Genomic DNA, 14,043 nt, shown 5'->3' with positions numbered 1-14,043 from the left:
GAATATTAATATTTGGATTTAAGAGAAAAATAAGTAGGTTAAAGATTTATATAAATAGGAGAGACCTAGTTTAGAAAAACATAACGTACGTACGACTGCTTTTGAAGAAAAGGGAGAAAAGCCAAGAGAAGAGGGAGAGACCTAGAGGGGCTGCGATTTCCTGATTATAAGGTAAGGGTGAGACTAACTTTGCAATCCTATTAAGTATGTGAATCAATGGTTAAGTTTAACATGAATTAGGATGAGTTTAAGAAGAATCGGAAATTAGGTCAAATTGATAGAATTGATGATTAAACGATGGAAACTTGTTAAAAAGATGTAGAAACTGTCCTTAGACCTTAGATAATGATTTAGATGAATTCTGGAATTGAAATTAGGCTTAGAACCTTGTTAGATGATGATTTTCGTGTAGAAAGTGCATCATGTTCGAGCCTAGATTCATCGCTCGCCACGGCGAGCTATGATCCTCGCCTCGCGAGTGATGATCTTCATCGCTCGCCACGCGAGCCTTCCCCTTCGCCTCGCGAGTGTTTTGGTATTTCTCGCCATTGCGAGCAACCTTACTCGCCATAGCGAGTTAAGGCAGAGAGCATGTTAGATTTTGTGTTTCGGCCTTTTGAGTTGAACCTTAGATGCCTTTGAGTACCTTTAGGTGCCTACTATTGATTAGAGAATGATTTAGAACAAGATTGAACCTAGAACAACCTTAGTTGGAAAGTTGGCTTGTACTCGCCACGGCGAGCAGATGCTCTCGCCTCGCGAGCACTTTCAGAATTGAGTGTTTTTAGTGCATTGTGAGACTTGAGTTGCTTGGATTGGTTAGAAATGAACTTTAGGTACATAGTGTGACCTATTAAAGATAATGATTGTGAATTGTGAAGCTATATTGAAATGCTAAGTGTTTATAATGTGATTTATTGATTGATTGCATTGCTTGAATTATTATTGAATGATCAGGAAGTTGTTGAAAATGAATTGGTATTAAGCTGTTAATATAATCTGATTATGCTGCTATTGTTATTTAACTAAGTTACATGAGTTGTTGTTGATTATCATTTGATATTGTTATATCCTGAGATGTTTATGTGTCGCCTATGTTGCTGTTGTTGGTTATGTGAAATATTTATATGCCTTATGTGGAAGATGTTTGATGTTTAAGTTGTTGATGCTTCACATTAATATTGTTATGTTGTGAATTGCAATTGATATATTGATATCTCTCTATTGTTGTGTGATTTGACTGTGCTACTGCTGTTATTTAACTAAGTGCATGATGTCTATATATATATTATGAAATGATGACGTTTAGCTCCAAATTATTGGATGCATGATGATATGTTGATTACGATGATTACGGTGTTTTGTTGTTAAGAGTCCATGCATAGCATTTCATTGAGCTTTGTCCTCACCACGATTAGGAGCTTTGTCCTCCGCACGTTTTAGGAGCTTTGTCCTCCGCACGATAAAAGTATATTAATACTTATGATGACGATTGGTACCACATGCATATAAGTGTCTAAGTTGCATTGTCGCATATGTCGAGTCAAGGTCGTTGTTGATGAATTATCATCCATGAGTTGTTAAGTTGTCGATGAATTATCATCCATGAGTTTGTCGAGTTGTGTTCTACCCATGTGTTGTTAAAGAAGTACCTACGAAGATTATACGATGTGAATTATATGATGTTGACTAAAATATTGCTATGTTGTTTAACATGTTGATTATGATATTGTTATGTTGCTACTTTGTTTAAGATATTGATTATGATATTGTTATGTTGCTATGTTGTTTAACATGTTGATTATGATACTGTTATGTTGCTACGTTGTTTAAGATATTGATTATGATATTGTTACGTTGCTATGTTGTTTAAGATAATGATTATGATATTGTTAAGTTGTTATGATGTTGTGTATAATTGTTACTATTAAGTGATGAATATGTTGTTCTATATATGATTAATATTATTAAGTGAATATTATGTTATGTTATTGATGATGATCGAATGTTGTGATTACTTGGTAATTGTTTATCAAAGATGCTATGATGTTTAAGATGATATTGTTTAAGATGTTTATGTTGAAGATTTATGATGTTGATTTTGGTGTTAGTATGTGTTGATTATATTTTCATAAGATGATGAATACGTTGTTGTTATATTAATACAAGAAGATGAATATGTTGTTGTTATATTTTATATTATGAAGATGATGTATATTTTTTTTTTTTTTTTTTTTTTTTTTTATATTATGAGAGATGATGTATATATAATTATTATTATTAAGTGAATATCATGCTATGTTGTTGTTATATTATTATATTATGATGAGATGATGTATATATATTATTATTATTATTAAGTGAATATCATGTTACGTTGTTGTTATATTATTATAAGAAGATGTTTATGTTATGATGTAGATAATTATTACTATTAATAAGAGATGATTATATTGTGTTGTTTTAAAGTTATTAGTGATGATGATTACATGATGATATCTATGAGTTGTTAAGTGTACTTGATGATGTTTATGTTAATTGATAAGTTGTCTTTTATTAATGAATTGATAATGAGATGTTTGATGAATAATTATTATTATGAATTAATGATGTTGTTATGTTGTATATGAATTAGGATTAAGATGTTGTTATGCTATATATGAACTATGACTATGATGTGATGATCTGTGTTTGTTACGATTTGGTTAATATGTGTTATATGATGACATTTATAATGTGATGAATATAAAGTAAATGATAATTAGAGGTTAGTTGGATTATTAAGAATTATACATTAAGAAGTATTATTGCTAATAGATGAAGTTATTTGTGTTGTTAAATATAATTATTGAATTATATGCTTGATATTATTGTTTTGTGAAATCTCACCCCTTCTGCTTGAAATGTTGCTCTTCGTATGAGTAACTTGCAGGTATTACTGATTAGTAGGAGTGGTGGCTCAAGTGTCTTAGGTGCTCTGATACGTAATGGGATGGGAATTTTATTGTTGTCTTTCTATTCCTTGCGTATTGTTTTAAGAAGAATTATGACTTTGGTTTTAGATTGGATTATATGATAAATTTATGAAGAGGCCTTCGTGCCAAAGACTGTTTTGATTATTGAATAATTTCCGCTGCGAAGTATTAAAGACTTTTTTTAGTTATTGAATTTTAAAGGATAAATAGTTATTTATACAGTTTATGATTTTAAGAAAAGAATGTAGCATTCCGTTTAGGTGAATTACTCTGATTAAATAAATGAAATTTTCACATTGGGAAAACGGGGTGTTACATCACCCATCCTAGTACTACTCTCGCCCAAGCACGCTTAACTGCGGAGTTCTGATGGGATCCGGTGCATTAGTGCTGGTATGATCGCACCTGAGAGTAAAGCGTTGTAATTGTATATATGCATTTCTAATTTATTTTTCAAAAAAGACGTCAAACTACGCTAATTAATTAACTAATAGAGTGTTAGGTAGCGTAAATTAACGGAACGACGTAAAATTACGCTAATTAACAAAAAGAACACGAAATTTTGGCAAAAAGAGGTGCAACACAAGGACTTCCCAGGAGGTCACCCATCCTAGTACTACTCTCGCCCAAGCACGCTTAACTGCGGAGTTCTGATGGGATCCGGTGCATTAGTGCTGGTATGATCGCACCTGAGAGTAAAGCGTTGTAATTGTATATATGCATTTCTAATTTATTTTTCAAAAAAGACGTCAAACTACGCTAATTAATTAACTAATAGAGTGTTAGGTAGCGTAAATTAACGGAACGACGTAAAATTACGCTAATTAACAAAAAGAACACGAAATTTTGGCAAAAAGAGGTGCAACACAAGGACTTCCCAGGAGGTCACCCATCCTAGTACTACTCTCGCCCAAGCACGCTTAACTGCGGAGTTCTGATGGGATCCGGTGCATTAGTGCTGGTATGATCGCACCTGAGAGTAAAGCGTTGTAATTGTATATATGCATTTCTAATTTATTTTTCAAAAAAGACGTCAAACTACGCTAATTAATTAACTAATAGAGTGTTAGGTAGCGTAAATTAACGGAAAAAATGAAATACAATCGAAGTTTATTTTTCAAAAACGACGTAAAATTACGCTAATTAACAAAAAGAACACGAAATTTTGGCAAAAAGAGGTGCAACACAAGGACTTCCCAGGAGGTCACCCATCCTAGTACTACTCTCGCCCAAGCACGCTTAACTGCGGAGTTCTGATGGGATCCGGTGCATTAGTGCTGGTATGATCGCACCTGAGAGTAAAGCGTTGTAATTGTATATATGCATTTCTAATTTATTTTTCAAAAAAGACGTCAAACTACGCTAATTAATTAACTAATAGAGTGTTAGGTAGCGTAAATTAACGGAACGACGTAAAATTACGCTAATTAACAAAAAGAACACGAAATTTTGGCAAAAAGAGGTGCAACACAAGGACTTCCCAGGAGGTCACCCATCCTAGTACTACTCTCGCCCAAGCACGCTTAACTGCGGAGTTCTGATGGGATCCGGTGCATTAGTGCTGGTATGATCGCACCTGAGAGTAAAGCGTTGTAATTGTATATATGCATTTCTAATTTATTTTTCAAAAAAGACGTCAAACTACGCTAATTAATTAACTAATAGAGTGTTAGGTAGCGTAAATTAACGGAACGACGTAAAATTACGCTAATTAACAAAAAGAACACGAAATTTTGGCAAAAAGAGGTGCAACACAAGGACTTCCCAGGAGGTCACCCATCCTAGTACTACTCTCGCCCAAGCACGCTTAACTGCGGAGTTCTGATGGGATCCGGTGCATTAGTGCTGGTATGATCGCACCTGAGAGTAAAGCGTTGTAATTGTATATATGCATTTCTAATTTATTTTTCAAAAAAGACGTCAAACTACGCTAATTAATTAACTAATAGAGTGTTAGGTAGCGTAAATTAACGGAAAAAATGAAATACAATCGAAGTTTATTTTTCAAAAACGACGTAAAATTACGCTAATTAACAAAAAGAACAAGAAATTTTGGCAAAAAGAGGTGCAACACAAGGACTTCCCAGGAGGTCACCCATCCTAGTACTACTCTCGCCCAAGCACGCTTAGCTGCGGAGTTTTGATGGGATCCGGTGCATTAGTGCTGGTATGATCGCACCTGAGAGTAAAGCGTTGTAATTGTATATATGCATTTCTAATTTATTTTTCAAAAAAGACGTCAAACTACGCTAATTAATTAACTAATAGAGTGTTAGGTAGCGTAAATTAACGGAACGACGTAAAATTACGCTAATTAACAAAAAGAACACGAAATTTTGGCAAAAAGAGGTGCAACACAAGGACTTCCCAGGAGGTCACCCATCCTAGTACTACTCTCGCCCAAGCACGCTTAACTGCGGAGTTCTGATGGGATCCGGTGCATTAGTGCTGGTATGATCGCACCTGAGAGTAAAGCGTTGTAATTGTATATATGCATTTCTAATTTATTTTTCAAAAAAGACGTCAAACTACGCTAATTAATTAACTAATAGAGTGTTAGGTAGCGTAAATTAACGGAAAAAATGAAATACAATCGAAGTTTATTTTTCAAAAACGACGTAAAATTACGCTAATTAACAAAAAGAACACGAAATTTTGGCAAAAAGAGGTGCAACACAAGGACTTCCCAGGAGGTCACCCATCCTAGTACTACTCTCGCCCAAGCACGCTTAACTGCGGAGTTCTGATGGGATCCGGTGCATTAGTGCTGGTATGATCGCACCTGAGAGTAAAGCGTTGTAATTGTATATATGCATTTCTAATTTATTTTTCAAAAAAGACGTCAAACTACGCTAATTAATTAACTAATAGAGTGTTAGGTAGCGTAAATTAACGGAACGACGTAAAATTACGCTAATTAACAAAAAGAACACGAAATTTTGGCAAAAAGAGGTGCAACACAAGGACTTCCCAGGAGGTCACCCATCCTAGTACTACTCTCGCCCAAGCACGCTTAACTGCGGAGTTCTGATGGGATCCGGTGCATTAGTGCTGGTATGATCGCACCTGAGAGTAAAGCGTTGTAATTGTATATATGCATTTCTAATTTATTTTTCAAAAAAGACGTCAAACTACGCTAATTAATTAACTAATAGAGTGTTAGGTAGCGTAAATTAACGGAACGACGTAAAATTACGCTAATTAACAAAAAGAACACGAAATTTTGGCAAAAAGAGGTGCAACACAAGGACTTCCCAGGAGGTCACCCATCCTAGTACTACTCTCGCCCAAGCACGCTTAACTGCGGAGTTCTGATGGGATCCGGTGCATTAGTGCTGGTATGATCGCACCTGAGAGTAAAGCGTTGTAATTGTATATATGCATTTCTAATTTATTTTTCAAAAAAGACGTCAAACTACGCTAATTAATTAACTAATAGAGTGTTAGGTAGCGTAAATTAACGGAAAAAATGAAATACAATCGAAGTTTATTTTTCAAAAACGACGTAAAATTACGCTAATTAACAAAAAGAACACGAAATTTTGGCAAAAAGAGGTGCAACACAAGGACTTCCCAGGAGGTCACCCATCCTAGTACTACTCTCGCCCAAGCACGCTTAACTGCGGAGTTCTGATGGGATCCGGTGCATTAGTGCTGGTATGATCGCACCTGAGAGTAAAGCGTTGTAATTGTATATATGCATTTCTAATTTATTTTTCAAAAAAGACGTCAAACTACGCTAATTAATTAACTAATAGAGTGTTAGGTAGCGTAAATTAACGGAACGACGTAAAATTACGCTAATTAACAAAAAGAACACGAAATTTTGGCAAAAAGAGGTGCAACACAAGGACTTCCCAGGAGGTCACCCATCCTAGTACTACTCTCGCCCAAGCACGCTTAACTGCGGAGTTCTGATGGGATCCGGTGCATTAGTGCTGGTATGATCGCACCTGAGAGTAAAGCGTTGTAATTGTATATATGCATTTCTAATTTATTTTTCAAAAAAGACGTCAAACTACGCTAATTAATTAACTAATAGAGTGTTAGGTAGCGTAAATTAACGGAACGACGTAAAATTACGCTAATTAACAAAAAGAACACGAAATTTTGGCAAAAAGAGGTGCAACACAAGGACTTCCCAGGAGGTCACCCATCCTAGTACTACTCTCGCCCAAGCACGCTTAACTGCGGAGTTCTGATGGGATCCGGTGCATTAGTGCTGGTATGATCGCACCTGAGAGTAAAGCGTTGTAATTGTATATATGCATTTCTAATTTATTTTTCAAAAAAGACGTCAAACTACGCTAATTAATTAACTAATAGAGTGTTAGGTAGCGTAAATTAACGGAAAAAATGAAATACAATCGAAGTTTATTTTTCAAAAACGACGTAAAATTACGCTAATTAACAAAAAGAACACGAAATTTTGGCAAAAAGAGGTGCAACACAAGGACTTCCCAGGAGGTCACCCATCCTAGTACTACTCTCGCCCAAGCACGCTTAACTGCGGAGTTCTGATGGGATCCGGTGCATTAGTGCTGGTATGATCGCACCTGAGAGTAAAGCGTTGTAATTGTATATATGCATTTCTAATTTATTTTTCAAAAAAGACGTCAAACTACGCTAATTAATTAACTAATAGAGTGTTAGGTAGCGTAAATTAACGGAACGACGTAAAATTACGCTAATTAACAAAAAGAACACGAAATTTTGGCAAAAAGAGGTGCAACACAAGGACTTCCCAGGAGGTCACCCATCCTAGTACTACTCTCGCCCAAGCACGCTTAACTGCGGAGTTCTGATGGGATCCGGTGCATTAGTGCTGGTATGATCGCACCTGAGAGTAAAGCGTTGTAATTGTATATATGCATTTCTAATTTATTTTTCAAAAAAGACGTCAAACTACGCTAATTAATTAACTAATAGAGTGTTAGGTAGCGTAAATTAACGGAAAAAATGAAATACAATCGAAGTTTATTTTTCAAAAACGACGTAAAATTACGCTAATTAACAAAAAGAACACGAAATTTTGGCAAAAAGAGGTGCAACACAAGGACTTCCCAGGAGGTCACCCATCCTAGTACTACTCTCGCCCAAGCACGCTTAACTGCGGAGTTCTGATGGGATCCGGTGCATTAGTGCTGGTATGATCGCACCTGAGAGTAAAGCGTTGTAATTGTATATATGCATTTCTAATTTATTTTTCAAAAAAGACGTCAAACTACGCTAATTAATTAACTAATAGAGTGTTAGGTAGCGTAAATTAACGGAACGACGTAAAATTACGCTAATTAACAAAAAGAACACGAAATTTTGGCAAAAAGAGGTGCAACACAAGGACTTCCCAGGAGGTCACCCATCCTAGTACTACTCTCGCCCAAGCACGCTTAACTGCGGAGTTCTGATGGGATCCGGTGCATTAGTGCTGGTATGATCGCACCTGAGAGTAAAGCGTTGTAATTGTATATATGCATTTCTAATTTATTTTTCAAAAAAGACGTCAAACTACGCTAATTAATTAACTAATAGAGTGTTAGGTAGCGTAAATTAACGGAAAAAATGAAATACAATCGAAGTTTATTTTTCAAAAACGACGTAAAATTACGCTAATTAACAAAAAGAACACGAAATTTTGGCAAAAAGAGGTGCAACACAAGGACTTCCCAGGAGGTCACCCATCCTAGTACTACTCTCGCCCAAGCACGCTTAACTGCGGAGTTCTGATGGGATCCGGTGCATTAGTGCTGGTATGATCGCACCTGAGAGTAAAGCGTTGTAATTGTATATATGCATTTCTAATTTATTTTTCAAAAAAGACGTCAAACTACGCTAATTAATTAACTAATAGAGTGTTAGGTAGCGTAAATTAACGGAACGACGTAAAATTACGCTAATTAACAAAAAGAACACGAAATTTTGGCAAAAAGAGGTGCAACACAAGGACTTCCCAGGAGGTCACCCATCCTAGTACTACTCTCGCCCAAGCACGCTTAACTGCGGAGTTCTGATGGGATCCGGTGCATTAGTGCTGGTATGATCGCACCTGAGAGTAAAGCGTTGTAATTGTATATATGCATTTCTAATTTATTTTTCAAAAAAGACGTCAAACTACGCTAATTAATTAACTAATAGAGTGTTAGGTAGCGTAAATTAACGGAAAAAATGAAATACAATCGAAGTTTATTTTTCAAAAACGACGTAAAATTACGCTAATTAACAAAAAGAACACGAAATTTTGGCAAAAAGAGGTGCAACACAAGGACTTCCCAGGAGGTCACCCATCCTAGTACTACTCTCGCCCAAGCACGCTTAACTGCGGAGTTCTGATGGGATCCGGTGCATTAGTGCTGGTATGATCGCACCTGAGAGTAAAGCGTTGTAATTGTATATATGCATTTCTAATTTATTTTTCAAAAAAGACGTCAAACTACGCTAATTAATTAACTAATAGAGTGTTAGGTAGCGTAAATTAACGGAAAAAATGAAATACAATCGAAGTTTATTTTTCAAAAACGACGTAAAATTACGCTAATTAACAAAAAGAACACGAAATTTTGGCAAAAAGAGGTGCAACACAAGGACTTCCCAGGAGGTCACCCATCCTAGTACTACTCTCGCCCAAGCACGCTTAACTGCGGAGTTCTGATGGGATCCGGTGCATTAGTGCTGGTATGATCGCACCTGAGAGTAAAGCGTTGTAATTGTATATATGCATTTCTAATTTATTTTTCAAAAAAGACGTCAAACTACGCTAATTAATTAACTAATAGAGTGTTAGGTAGCGTAAATTAACGGAACGACGTAAAATTACGCTAATTAACAAAAAGAACACGAAATTTTGGCAAAAAGAGGTGCAACACAAGGACTTCCCAGGAGGTCACCCATCCTAGTACTACTCTCGCCCAAGCACGCTTAACTGCGGAGTTCTGATGGGATCCGGTGCATTAGTGCTGGTATGATCGCACCTGAGAGTAAAGCGTTGTAATTGTATATATGCATTTCTAATTTATTTTTCAAAAAAGACGTCAAACTACGCTAATTAATTAACTAATAGAGTGTTAGGTAGCGTAAATTAACGGAAAAAATGAAATACAATCGAAGTTTATTTTTCAAAAACGACGTAAAATTACGCTAATTAACAAAAAGAACACGAAATTTTGGCAAAAAGAGGTGCAACACAAGGACTTCCCAGGAGGTCACCCATCCTAGTACTACTCTCGCCCAAGCACGCTTAACTGCGGAGTTCTGATGGGATCCGGTGCATTAGTGCTGGTATGATCGCACCTGAGAGTAAAGCGTTGTAATTGTATATATGCATTTCTAATTTATTTTTCAAAAAAGACGTCAAACTACGCTAATTAATTAACTAATAGAGTGTTAGGTAGCGTAAATTAACGGAACGACGTAAAATTACGCTAATTAACAAAAAGAACACGAAATTTTGGCAAAAAGAGGTGCAACACAAGGACTTCCCAGGAGGTCACCCATCCTAGTACTACTCTCGCCCAAGCACGCTTAACTGCGGAGTTCTGATGGGATCCGGTGCATTAGTGCTGGTATGATCGCACCTGAGAGTAAAGCGTTGTAATTGTATATATGCATTTCTAATTTATTTTTCAAAAAAGACGTCAAACTACGCTAATTAATTAACTAATAGAGTGTTAGGTAGCGTAAATTAACGGAAAAAATGAAATACAATCGAAGTTTATTTTTCAAAAACGACGTAAAATTACGCTAATTAACAAAAAGAACACGAAATTTTGGCAAAAAGAGGTGCAACACAAGGACTTCCCAGGAGGTCACCCATCCTAGTACTACTCTCGCCCAAGCACGCTTAACTGCGGAGTTCTGATGGGATCCGGTGCATTAGTGCTGGTATGATCGCACCTGAGAGTAAAGCGTTGTAATTGTATATATGCATTTCTAATTTATTTTTCAAAAAAGACGTCAAACTACGCTAATTAATTAACTAATAGAGTGTTAGGTAGCGTAAATTAACGGAAAAAATGAAATACAATCGAAGTTTATTTTTCAAAAACGACGTAAAATTACGCTAATTAACAAAAAGAACACGAAATTTTGGCAAAAAGAGGTGCAACACAAGGACTTCCCAGGAGGTCACCCATCCTAGTACTACTCTCGCCCAAGCACGCTTAACTGCGGAGTTCTGATGGGATCCGGTGCATTAGTGCTGGTATGATCGCACCTGAGAGTAAAGCGTTGTAATTGTATATATGCATTTCTAATTTATTTTCAAAAAAGACGTCAAACTACGCTAATTAATTAACTAATAGAGTGTTAGGTAGCGTAAATTAACGGAAAAAATGAAATACAATCGAAGTTTATTTTTCAAAAACGACGTAAAATTACGCTAATTAACAAAAAGAACACGAAATTTTGGCAAAAAGAGGTGCAACACAAGGACTTCCCAGGAGGTCACCCATCCTAGTACTACTCTCGCCCAAGCACGCTTAACTGCGGAGTTCTGATGGGATCCGGTGCATTAGTGCTGGTATGATCGCACCTGAGAGTAAAGCGTTGTAATTGTATATATGCATTTCTAATTTATTTTTCAAAAAAGACGTCAAACTACGCTAATTAATTAACTAATAGAGTGTTAGGTAGCGTAAATTAACGGAACGACGTAAAATTACGCTAATTAACAAAAAGAACACGAAATTTTGGCAAAAAGAGGTGCAACACAAGGACTTCCCAGGAGGTCACCCATCCTAGTACTACTCTCGCCCAAGCACGCTTAACTGCGGAGTTCTGATGGGATCCGGTGCATTAGTGCTGGTATGATCGCACCTGAGAGTAAAGCGTTGTAATTGTATATATGCATTTCTAATTTATTTTTCAAAAAAGACGTCAAACTACGCTAATTAATTAACTAATAGAGTGTTAGGTAGCGTAAATTAACGGAACGACGTAAAATTACGCTAATTAACAAAAAGAACACGAAATTTTGGCAAAAAGAGGTGCAACACAAGGACTTCCCAGGAGGTCACCCATCCTAGTACTACTCTCGCCCAAGCACGCTTAACTGCGGAGTTCTGATGGGATCCGGTGCATTAGTGCTGGTATGATCGCACCTGAGAGTAAAGCGTTGTAATTGTATATATGCATTTCTAATTTATTTTTCAAAAAAGACGTCAAACTACGCTAATTAATTAACTAATAGAGTGTTAGGTAGCGTAAATTAACGGAAAAAATGAAATACAATCGAAGTTTATTTTCAAAAACGACGTAAAATTACGCTAATTAACAAAAAGAACACGAAATTTTGGCAAAAAGAGGTGCAACACAAGGACTTCCCAGGAGGTCACCCATCCTAGTACTACTCTCGCCCAAGCACGCTTAACTGCGGAGTTCTGATGGGATCCGGTGCATTAGTGCTGGTATGATCGCACCTGAGAGTAAAGCGTTGTAATTGTATATATGCATTTCTAATTTATTTTTCAAAAAAGACGTCAAACTACGCTAATTAATTAACTAATAGAGTGTTAGGTAGCGTAAATTAACGGAAAAATGAAATACAATCGAAGTTTATTTTTCAAAAACGACGTAAAATTACGCTAATTAACAAAAAGAACAAGAAATTTTGGCAAAAAGAGGTGCAACACAAGGACTTCCCAGGAGGTCACCCATCCTAGTACTACTCTCGCCCAAGCACGCTTAACTGCGGAGTTCTGATGGGATCCGGTGCATTAGTGCTGGTATGATCGCACCTGAGAGTAAAGCGTTGTAATTGTATATATGCATTTCTAATTTATTTTTCAAAAAAGACGTCAAACTACGCTAATTAATTAACTAATAGAGTGTTAGGTAGCGTAAATTAACGGAAAAAATGAAATACAATCGAAGTTTATTTTTCAAAAACGACGTAAAATTACGCTAATTAACAAAAAGAACACGAAATTTTGGCAAAAAGAGGTGCAACACAAGGACTTCCCAGGAGGTCACCCATCCTAGTACTACTCTCGCCCAAGCACGCTTAACTGCGGAGTTCTGATGGGATCCGGTGCATTAGTGCTGGTATGATCGCACCTGAGAGTAAAGCGTTGTAATTGTATATATGCATTTCTAATTTATTTTTCAAAAAAGACGTCAAACTACGCTAATTAATTAACTAATAGAGTGTTAGGTAGCGTAAATTAACGGAACGACGTAAAATTACGCTAATTAACAAAAAGAACACGAAATTTTGGCAAAAAGAGGTGCAACACAAGGACTTCCCAGGAGGTCACCCATCCTAGTACTACTCTCGCCCAAGCACGCTTAACTGCGGAGTTCTGATGGGATCCGGTGCATTAGTGCTGGTATGATCGCACCTGAGAGTAAAGCGTTGTAATTGTATATATGCATTTCTAATTTATTTTTCAAAAAAGACGTCAAACTACGCTAATTAATTAACTAATAGAGTGTTAGGTAGCGTAAATTAACGGAAAAAATGAAATACAATCGAAGTTTATTTTTCAAAAACGACGTAAAATTACGCTAATTAACAAAAAGAACACGAAATTTTGGCAAAAAGAGGTGCAACACAAGGACTTCCCAGGAGGTCACCCATCCTAGTACTACTCTCGCCCAAGCACGCTTAACTGCGGAGTTCTGATGGGATCCGGTGCATTAGTGCTGGTATGATCGCACCTGAGAGTAAAGCGTTGTAATTGTATATATGCATTTCTAATTTATTTTTCAAAAAAGACGTCAAACTACGCTAATTAATTAACTAATAGAGTGTTAGGTAGCGTAAATTAACGGAACGACGTAAAATTACGCTAATTAACAAAAAGAACACGAAATTTTGGCAAAAAGAGGTGCAACACAAGGACTTCCCAGGAGGTCACCCATCCTAGTACTACTCTCGCCCAAGCACGCTTAACTGCGGAGTTCTGATGGGATCCGGTGCATTAGTGCTGGTATGATCGCACCTGAGAGTAAAGCGTTGTAATTGTATATATGCATTTCTAATTTATTTTTCAAAAAAGACGTCAAACTACGCTAATTAATTAACTAATAGAGTGTTAGGTAGCGTAAATTAACGGAAAAAATGAAATACAAT

At 36.4% G+C, this 14,043-nt stretch overlaps 35 non-coding genes and 1 pseudogene across 35 annotated transcripts; all 36 read right to left on the bottom strand.

Annotated features, from left to right (window-relative positions):
• Positions 1–3,268: 3,268 nt before the first annotated feature.
• Positions 3,269–3,382, bottom strand: LOC120578731 (uncharacterized; annotated as a pseudogene).
• Positions 3,383–3,547: 165 nt separating this feature from the next.
• Positions 3,548–3,666, bottom strand: LOC120578915 (5S ribosomal RNA). The gene has a single exon (XR_005644721.1). It is a non-coding gene; the product is annotated as a 5S ribosomal RNA (ribosomal RNA).
• A 165-nt stretch (positions 3,667–3,831) lies between these two features.
• Positions 3,832–3,950, bottom strand: LOC120578914 (5S ribosomal RNA). The gene has a single exon (XR_005644720.1). It is a non-coding gene; the product is annotated as a 5S ribosomal RNA (ribosomal RNA).
• Positions 3,951–4,150: 200 nt separating this feature from the next.
• Positions 4,151–4,269, bottom strand: LOC120578913 (5S ribosomal RNA). The gene has a single exon (XR_005644719.1). It is a non-coding gene; the product is annotated as a 5S ribosomal RNA (ribosomal RNA).
• Positions 4,270–4,434: 165 nt separating this feature from the next.
• LOC120578912 (5S ribosomal RNA) lies at positions 4,435–4,553 on the bottom strand. Its single transcript, XR_005644718.1, has one exon. It is a non-coding gene; the product is annotated as a 5S ribosomal RNA (ribosomal RNA).
• Positions 4,554–4,718: 165 nt separating this feature from the next.
• Positions 4,719–4,837, bottom strand: LOC120578910 (5S ribosomal RNA). The gene has a single exon (XR_005644716.1). It is a non-coding gene; the product is annotated as a 5S ribosomal RNA (ribosomal RNA).
• Positions 4,838–5,037: 200 nt separating this feature from the next.
• Positions 5,038–5,156, bottom strand: LOC120578667 (5S ribosomal RNA). The gene has a single exon (XR_005644481.1). It is a non-coding gene; the product is annotated as a 5S ribosomal RNA (ribosomal RNA).
• A 165-nt stretch (positions 5,157–5,321) lies between these two features.
• LOC120578909 (5S ribosomal RNA) lies at positions 5,322–5,440 on the bottom strand. The gene has a single exon (XR_005644715.1). It is a non-coding gene; the product is annotated as a 5S ribosomal RNA (ribosomal RNA).
• A 200-nt stretch (positions 5,441–5,640) lies between these two features.
• LOC120578908 (5S ribosomal RNA) lies at positions 5,641–5,759 on the bottom strand. The gene has a single exon (XR_005644714.1). It is a non-coding gene; the product is annotated as a 5S ribosomal RNA (ribosomal RNA).
• A 165-nt stretch (positions 5,760–5,924) lies between these two features.
• Positions 5,925–6,043, bottom strand: LOC120578907 (5S ribosomal RNA). Its single transcript, XR_005644713.1, has one exon. It is a non-coding gene; the product is annotated as a 5S ribosomal RNA (ribosomal RNA).
• A 165-nt stretch (positions 6,044–6,208) lies between these two features.
• LOC120578906 (5S ribosomal RNA) lies at positions 6,209–6,327 on the bottom strand. The gene has a single exon (XR_005644712.1). It is a non-coding gene; the product is annotated as a 5S ribosomal RNA (ribosomal RNA).
• A 200-nt stretch (positions 6,328–6,527) lies between these two features.
• LOC120578905 (5S ribosomal RNA) lies at positions 6,528–6,646 on the bottom strand. The gene has a single exon (XR_005644711.1). It is a non-coding gene; the product is annotated as a 5S ribosomal RNA (ribosomal RNA).
• Positions 6,647–6,811: 165 nt separating this feature from the next.
• LOC120578904 (5S ribosomal RNA) lies at positions 6,812–6,930 on the bottom strand. Its single transcript, XR_005644710.1, has one exon. It is a non-coding gene; the product is annotated as a 5S ribosomal RNA (ribosomal RNA).
• Positions 6,931–7,095: 165 nt separating this feature from the next.
• Positions 7,096–7,214, bottom strand: LOC120578903 (5S ribosomal RNA). Its single transcript, XR_005644709.1, has one exon. It is a non-coding gene; the product is annotated as a 5S ribosomal RNA (ribosomal RNA).
• A 200-nt stretch (positions 7,215–7,414) lies between these two features.
• Positions 7,415–7,533, bottom strand: LOC120578902 (5S ribosomal RNA). Its single transcript, XR_005644708.1, has one exon. It is a non-coding gene; the product is annotated as a 5S ribosomal RNA (ribosomal RNA).
• A 165-nt stretch (positions 7,534–7,698) lies between these two features.
• Positions 7,699–7,817, bottom strand: LOC120578901 (5S ribosomal RNA). Its single transcript, XR_005644707.1, has one exon. It is a non-coding gene; the product is annotated as a 5S ribosomal RNA (ribosomal RNA).
• Positions 7,818–8,017: 200 nt separating this feature from the next.
• LOC120578899 (5S ribosomal RNA) lies at positions 8,018–8,136 on the bottom strand. The gene has a single exon (XR_005644705.1). It is a non-coding gene; the product is annotated as a 5S ribosomal RNA (ribosomal RNA).
• A 165-nt stretch (positions 8,137–8,301) lies between these two features.
• Positions 8,302–8,420, bottom strand: LOC120578898 (5S ribosomal RNA). The gene has a single exon (XR_005644704.1). It is a non-coding gene; the product is annotated as a 5S ribosomal RNA (ribosomal RNA).
• A 200-nt stretch (positions 8,421–8,620) lies between these two features.
• On the bottom strand, positions 8,621–8,739 carry LOC120578897 (5S ribosomal RNA). Its single transcript, XR_005644703.1, has one exon. It is a non-coding gene; the product is annotated as a 5S ribosomal RNA (ribosomal RNA).
• Positions 8,740–8,904: 165 nt separating this feature from the next.
• Positions 8,905–9,023, bottom strand: LOC120578896 (5S ribosomal RNA). The gene has a single exon (XR_005644702.1). It is a non-coding gene; the product is annotated as a 5S ribosomal RNA (ribosomal RNA).
• A 200-nt stretch (positions 9,024–9,223) lies between these two features.
• On the bottom strand, positions 9,224–9,342 carry LOC120578895 (5S ribosomal RNA). Its single transcript, XR_005644701.1, has one exon. It is a non-coding gene; the product is annotated as a 5S ribosomal RNA (ribosomal RNA).
• A 200-nt stretch (positions 9,343–9,542) lies between these two features.
• Positions 9,543–9,661, bottom strand: LOC120578893 (5S ribosomal RNA). The gene has a single exon (XR_005644699.1). It is a non-coding gene; the product is annotated as a 5S ribosomal RNA (ribosomal RNA).
• Positions 9,662–9,826: 165 nt separating this feature from the next.
• Positions 9,827–9,945, bottom strand: LOC120578892 (5S ribosomal RNA). The gene has a single exon (XR_005644698.1). It is a non-coding gene; the product is annotated as a 5S ribosomal RNA (ribosomal RNA).
• A 200-nt stretch (positions 9,946–10,145) lies between these two features.
• Positions 10,146–10,264, bottom strand: LOC120578891 (5S ribosomal RNA). The gene has a single exon (XR_005644697.1). It is a non-coding gene; the product is annotated as a 5S ribosomal RNA (ribosomal RNA).
• Positions 10,265–10,429: 165 nt separating this feature from the next.
• LOC120578890 (5S ribosomal RNA) lies at positions 10,430–10,548 on the bottom strand. The gene has a single exon (XR_005644696.1). It is a non-coding gene; the product is annotated as a 5S ribosomal RNA (ribosomal RNA).
• A 200-nt stretch (positions 10,549–10,748) lies between these two features.
• Positions 10,749–10,867, bottom strand: LOC120578889 (5S ribosomal RNA). Its single transcript, XR_005644695.1, has one exon. It is a non-coding gene; the product is annotated as a 5S ribosomal RNA (ribosomal RNA).
• Positions 10,868–11,067: 200 nt separating this feature from the next.
• Positions 11,068–11,186, bottom strand: LOC120578887 (5S ribosomal RNA). The gene has a single exon (XR_005644693.1). It is a non-coding gene; the product is annotated as a 5S ribosomal RNA (ribosomal RNA).
• A 199-nt stretch (positions 11,187–11,385) lies between these two features.
• LOC120578886 (5S ribosomal RNA) lies at positions 11,386–11,504 on the bottom strand. Its single transcript, XR_005644692.1, has one exon. It is a non-coding gene; the product is annotated as a 5S ribosomal RNA (ribosomal RNA).
• A 165-nt stretch (positions 11,505–11,669) lies between these two features.
• On the bottom strand, positions 11,670–11,788 carry LOC120578885 (5S ribosomal RNA). The gene has a single exon (XR_005644691.1). It is a non-coding gene; the product is annotated as a 5S ribosomal RNA (ribosomal RNA).
• Positions 11,789–11,953: 165 nt separating this feature from the next.
• Positions 11,954–12,072, bottom strand: LOC120578884 (5S ribosomal RNA). The gene has a single exon (XR_005644690.1). It is a non-coding gene; the product is annotated as a 5S ribosomal RNA (ribosomal RNA).
• A 199-nt stretch (positions 12,073–12,271) lies between these two features.
• On the bottom strand, positions 12,272–12,390 carry LOC120578883 (5S ribosomal RNA). Its single transcript, XR_005644689.1, has one exon. It is a non-coding gene; the product is annotated as a 5S ribosomal RNA (ribosomal RNA).
• A 199-nt stretch (positions 12,391–12,589) lies between these two features.
• LOC120578882 (5S ribosomal RNA) lies at positions 12,590–12,708 on the bottom strand. Its single transcript, XR_005644688.1, has one exon. It is a non-coding gene; the product is annotated as a 5S ribosomal RNA (ribosomal RNA).
• Positions 12,709–12,908: 200 nt separating this feature from the next.
• On the bottom strand, positions 12,909–13,027 carry LOC120578881 (5S ribosomal RNA). The gene has a single exon (XR_005644687.1). It is a non-coding gene; the product is annotated as a 5S ribosomal RNA (ribosomal RNA).
• Positions 13,028–13,192: 165 nt separating this feature from the next.
• LOC120578880 (5S ribosomal RNA) lies at positions 13,193–13,311 on the bottom strand. Its single transcript, XR_005644686.1, has one exon. It is a non-coding gene; the product is annotated as a 5S ribosomal RNA (ribosomal RNA).
• Positions 13,312–13,511: 200 nt separating this feature from the next.
• LOC120578879 (5S ribosomal RNA) lies at positions 13,512–13,630 on the bottom strand. The gene has a single exon (XR_005644685.1). It is a non-coding gene; the product is annotated as a 5S ribosomal RNA (ribosomal RNA).
• Positions 13,631–13,795: 165 nt separating this feature from the next.
• Positions 13,796–13,914, bottom strand: LOC120578878 (5S ribosomal RNA). Its single transcript, XR_005644684.1, has one exon. It is a non-coding gene; the product is annotated as a 5S ribosomal RNA (ribosomal RNA).
• Between the last annotated feature and the right edge of the window lie 129 nt (positions 13,915–14,043).

This window comes from Medicago truncatula, chromosome 2 (genome assembly GCF_003473485.1).
Source record: "Medicago truncatula cultivar Jemalong A17 chromosome 2, MtrunA17r5.0-ANR, whole genome shotgun sequence".
NCBI classification, from domain to species: domain Eukaryota; kingdom Viridiplantae; phylum Streptophyta; class Magnoliopsida; order Fabales; family Fabaceae; genus Medicago; species Medicago truncatula.
This window is presented reverse-complemented; position numbering and strand designations above follow the sequence as displayed.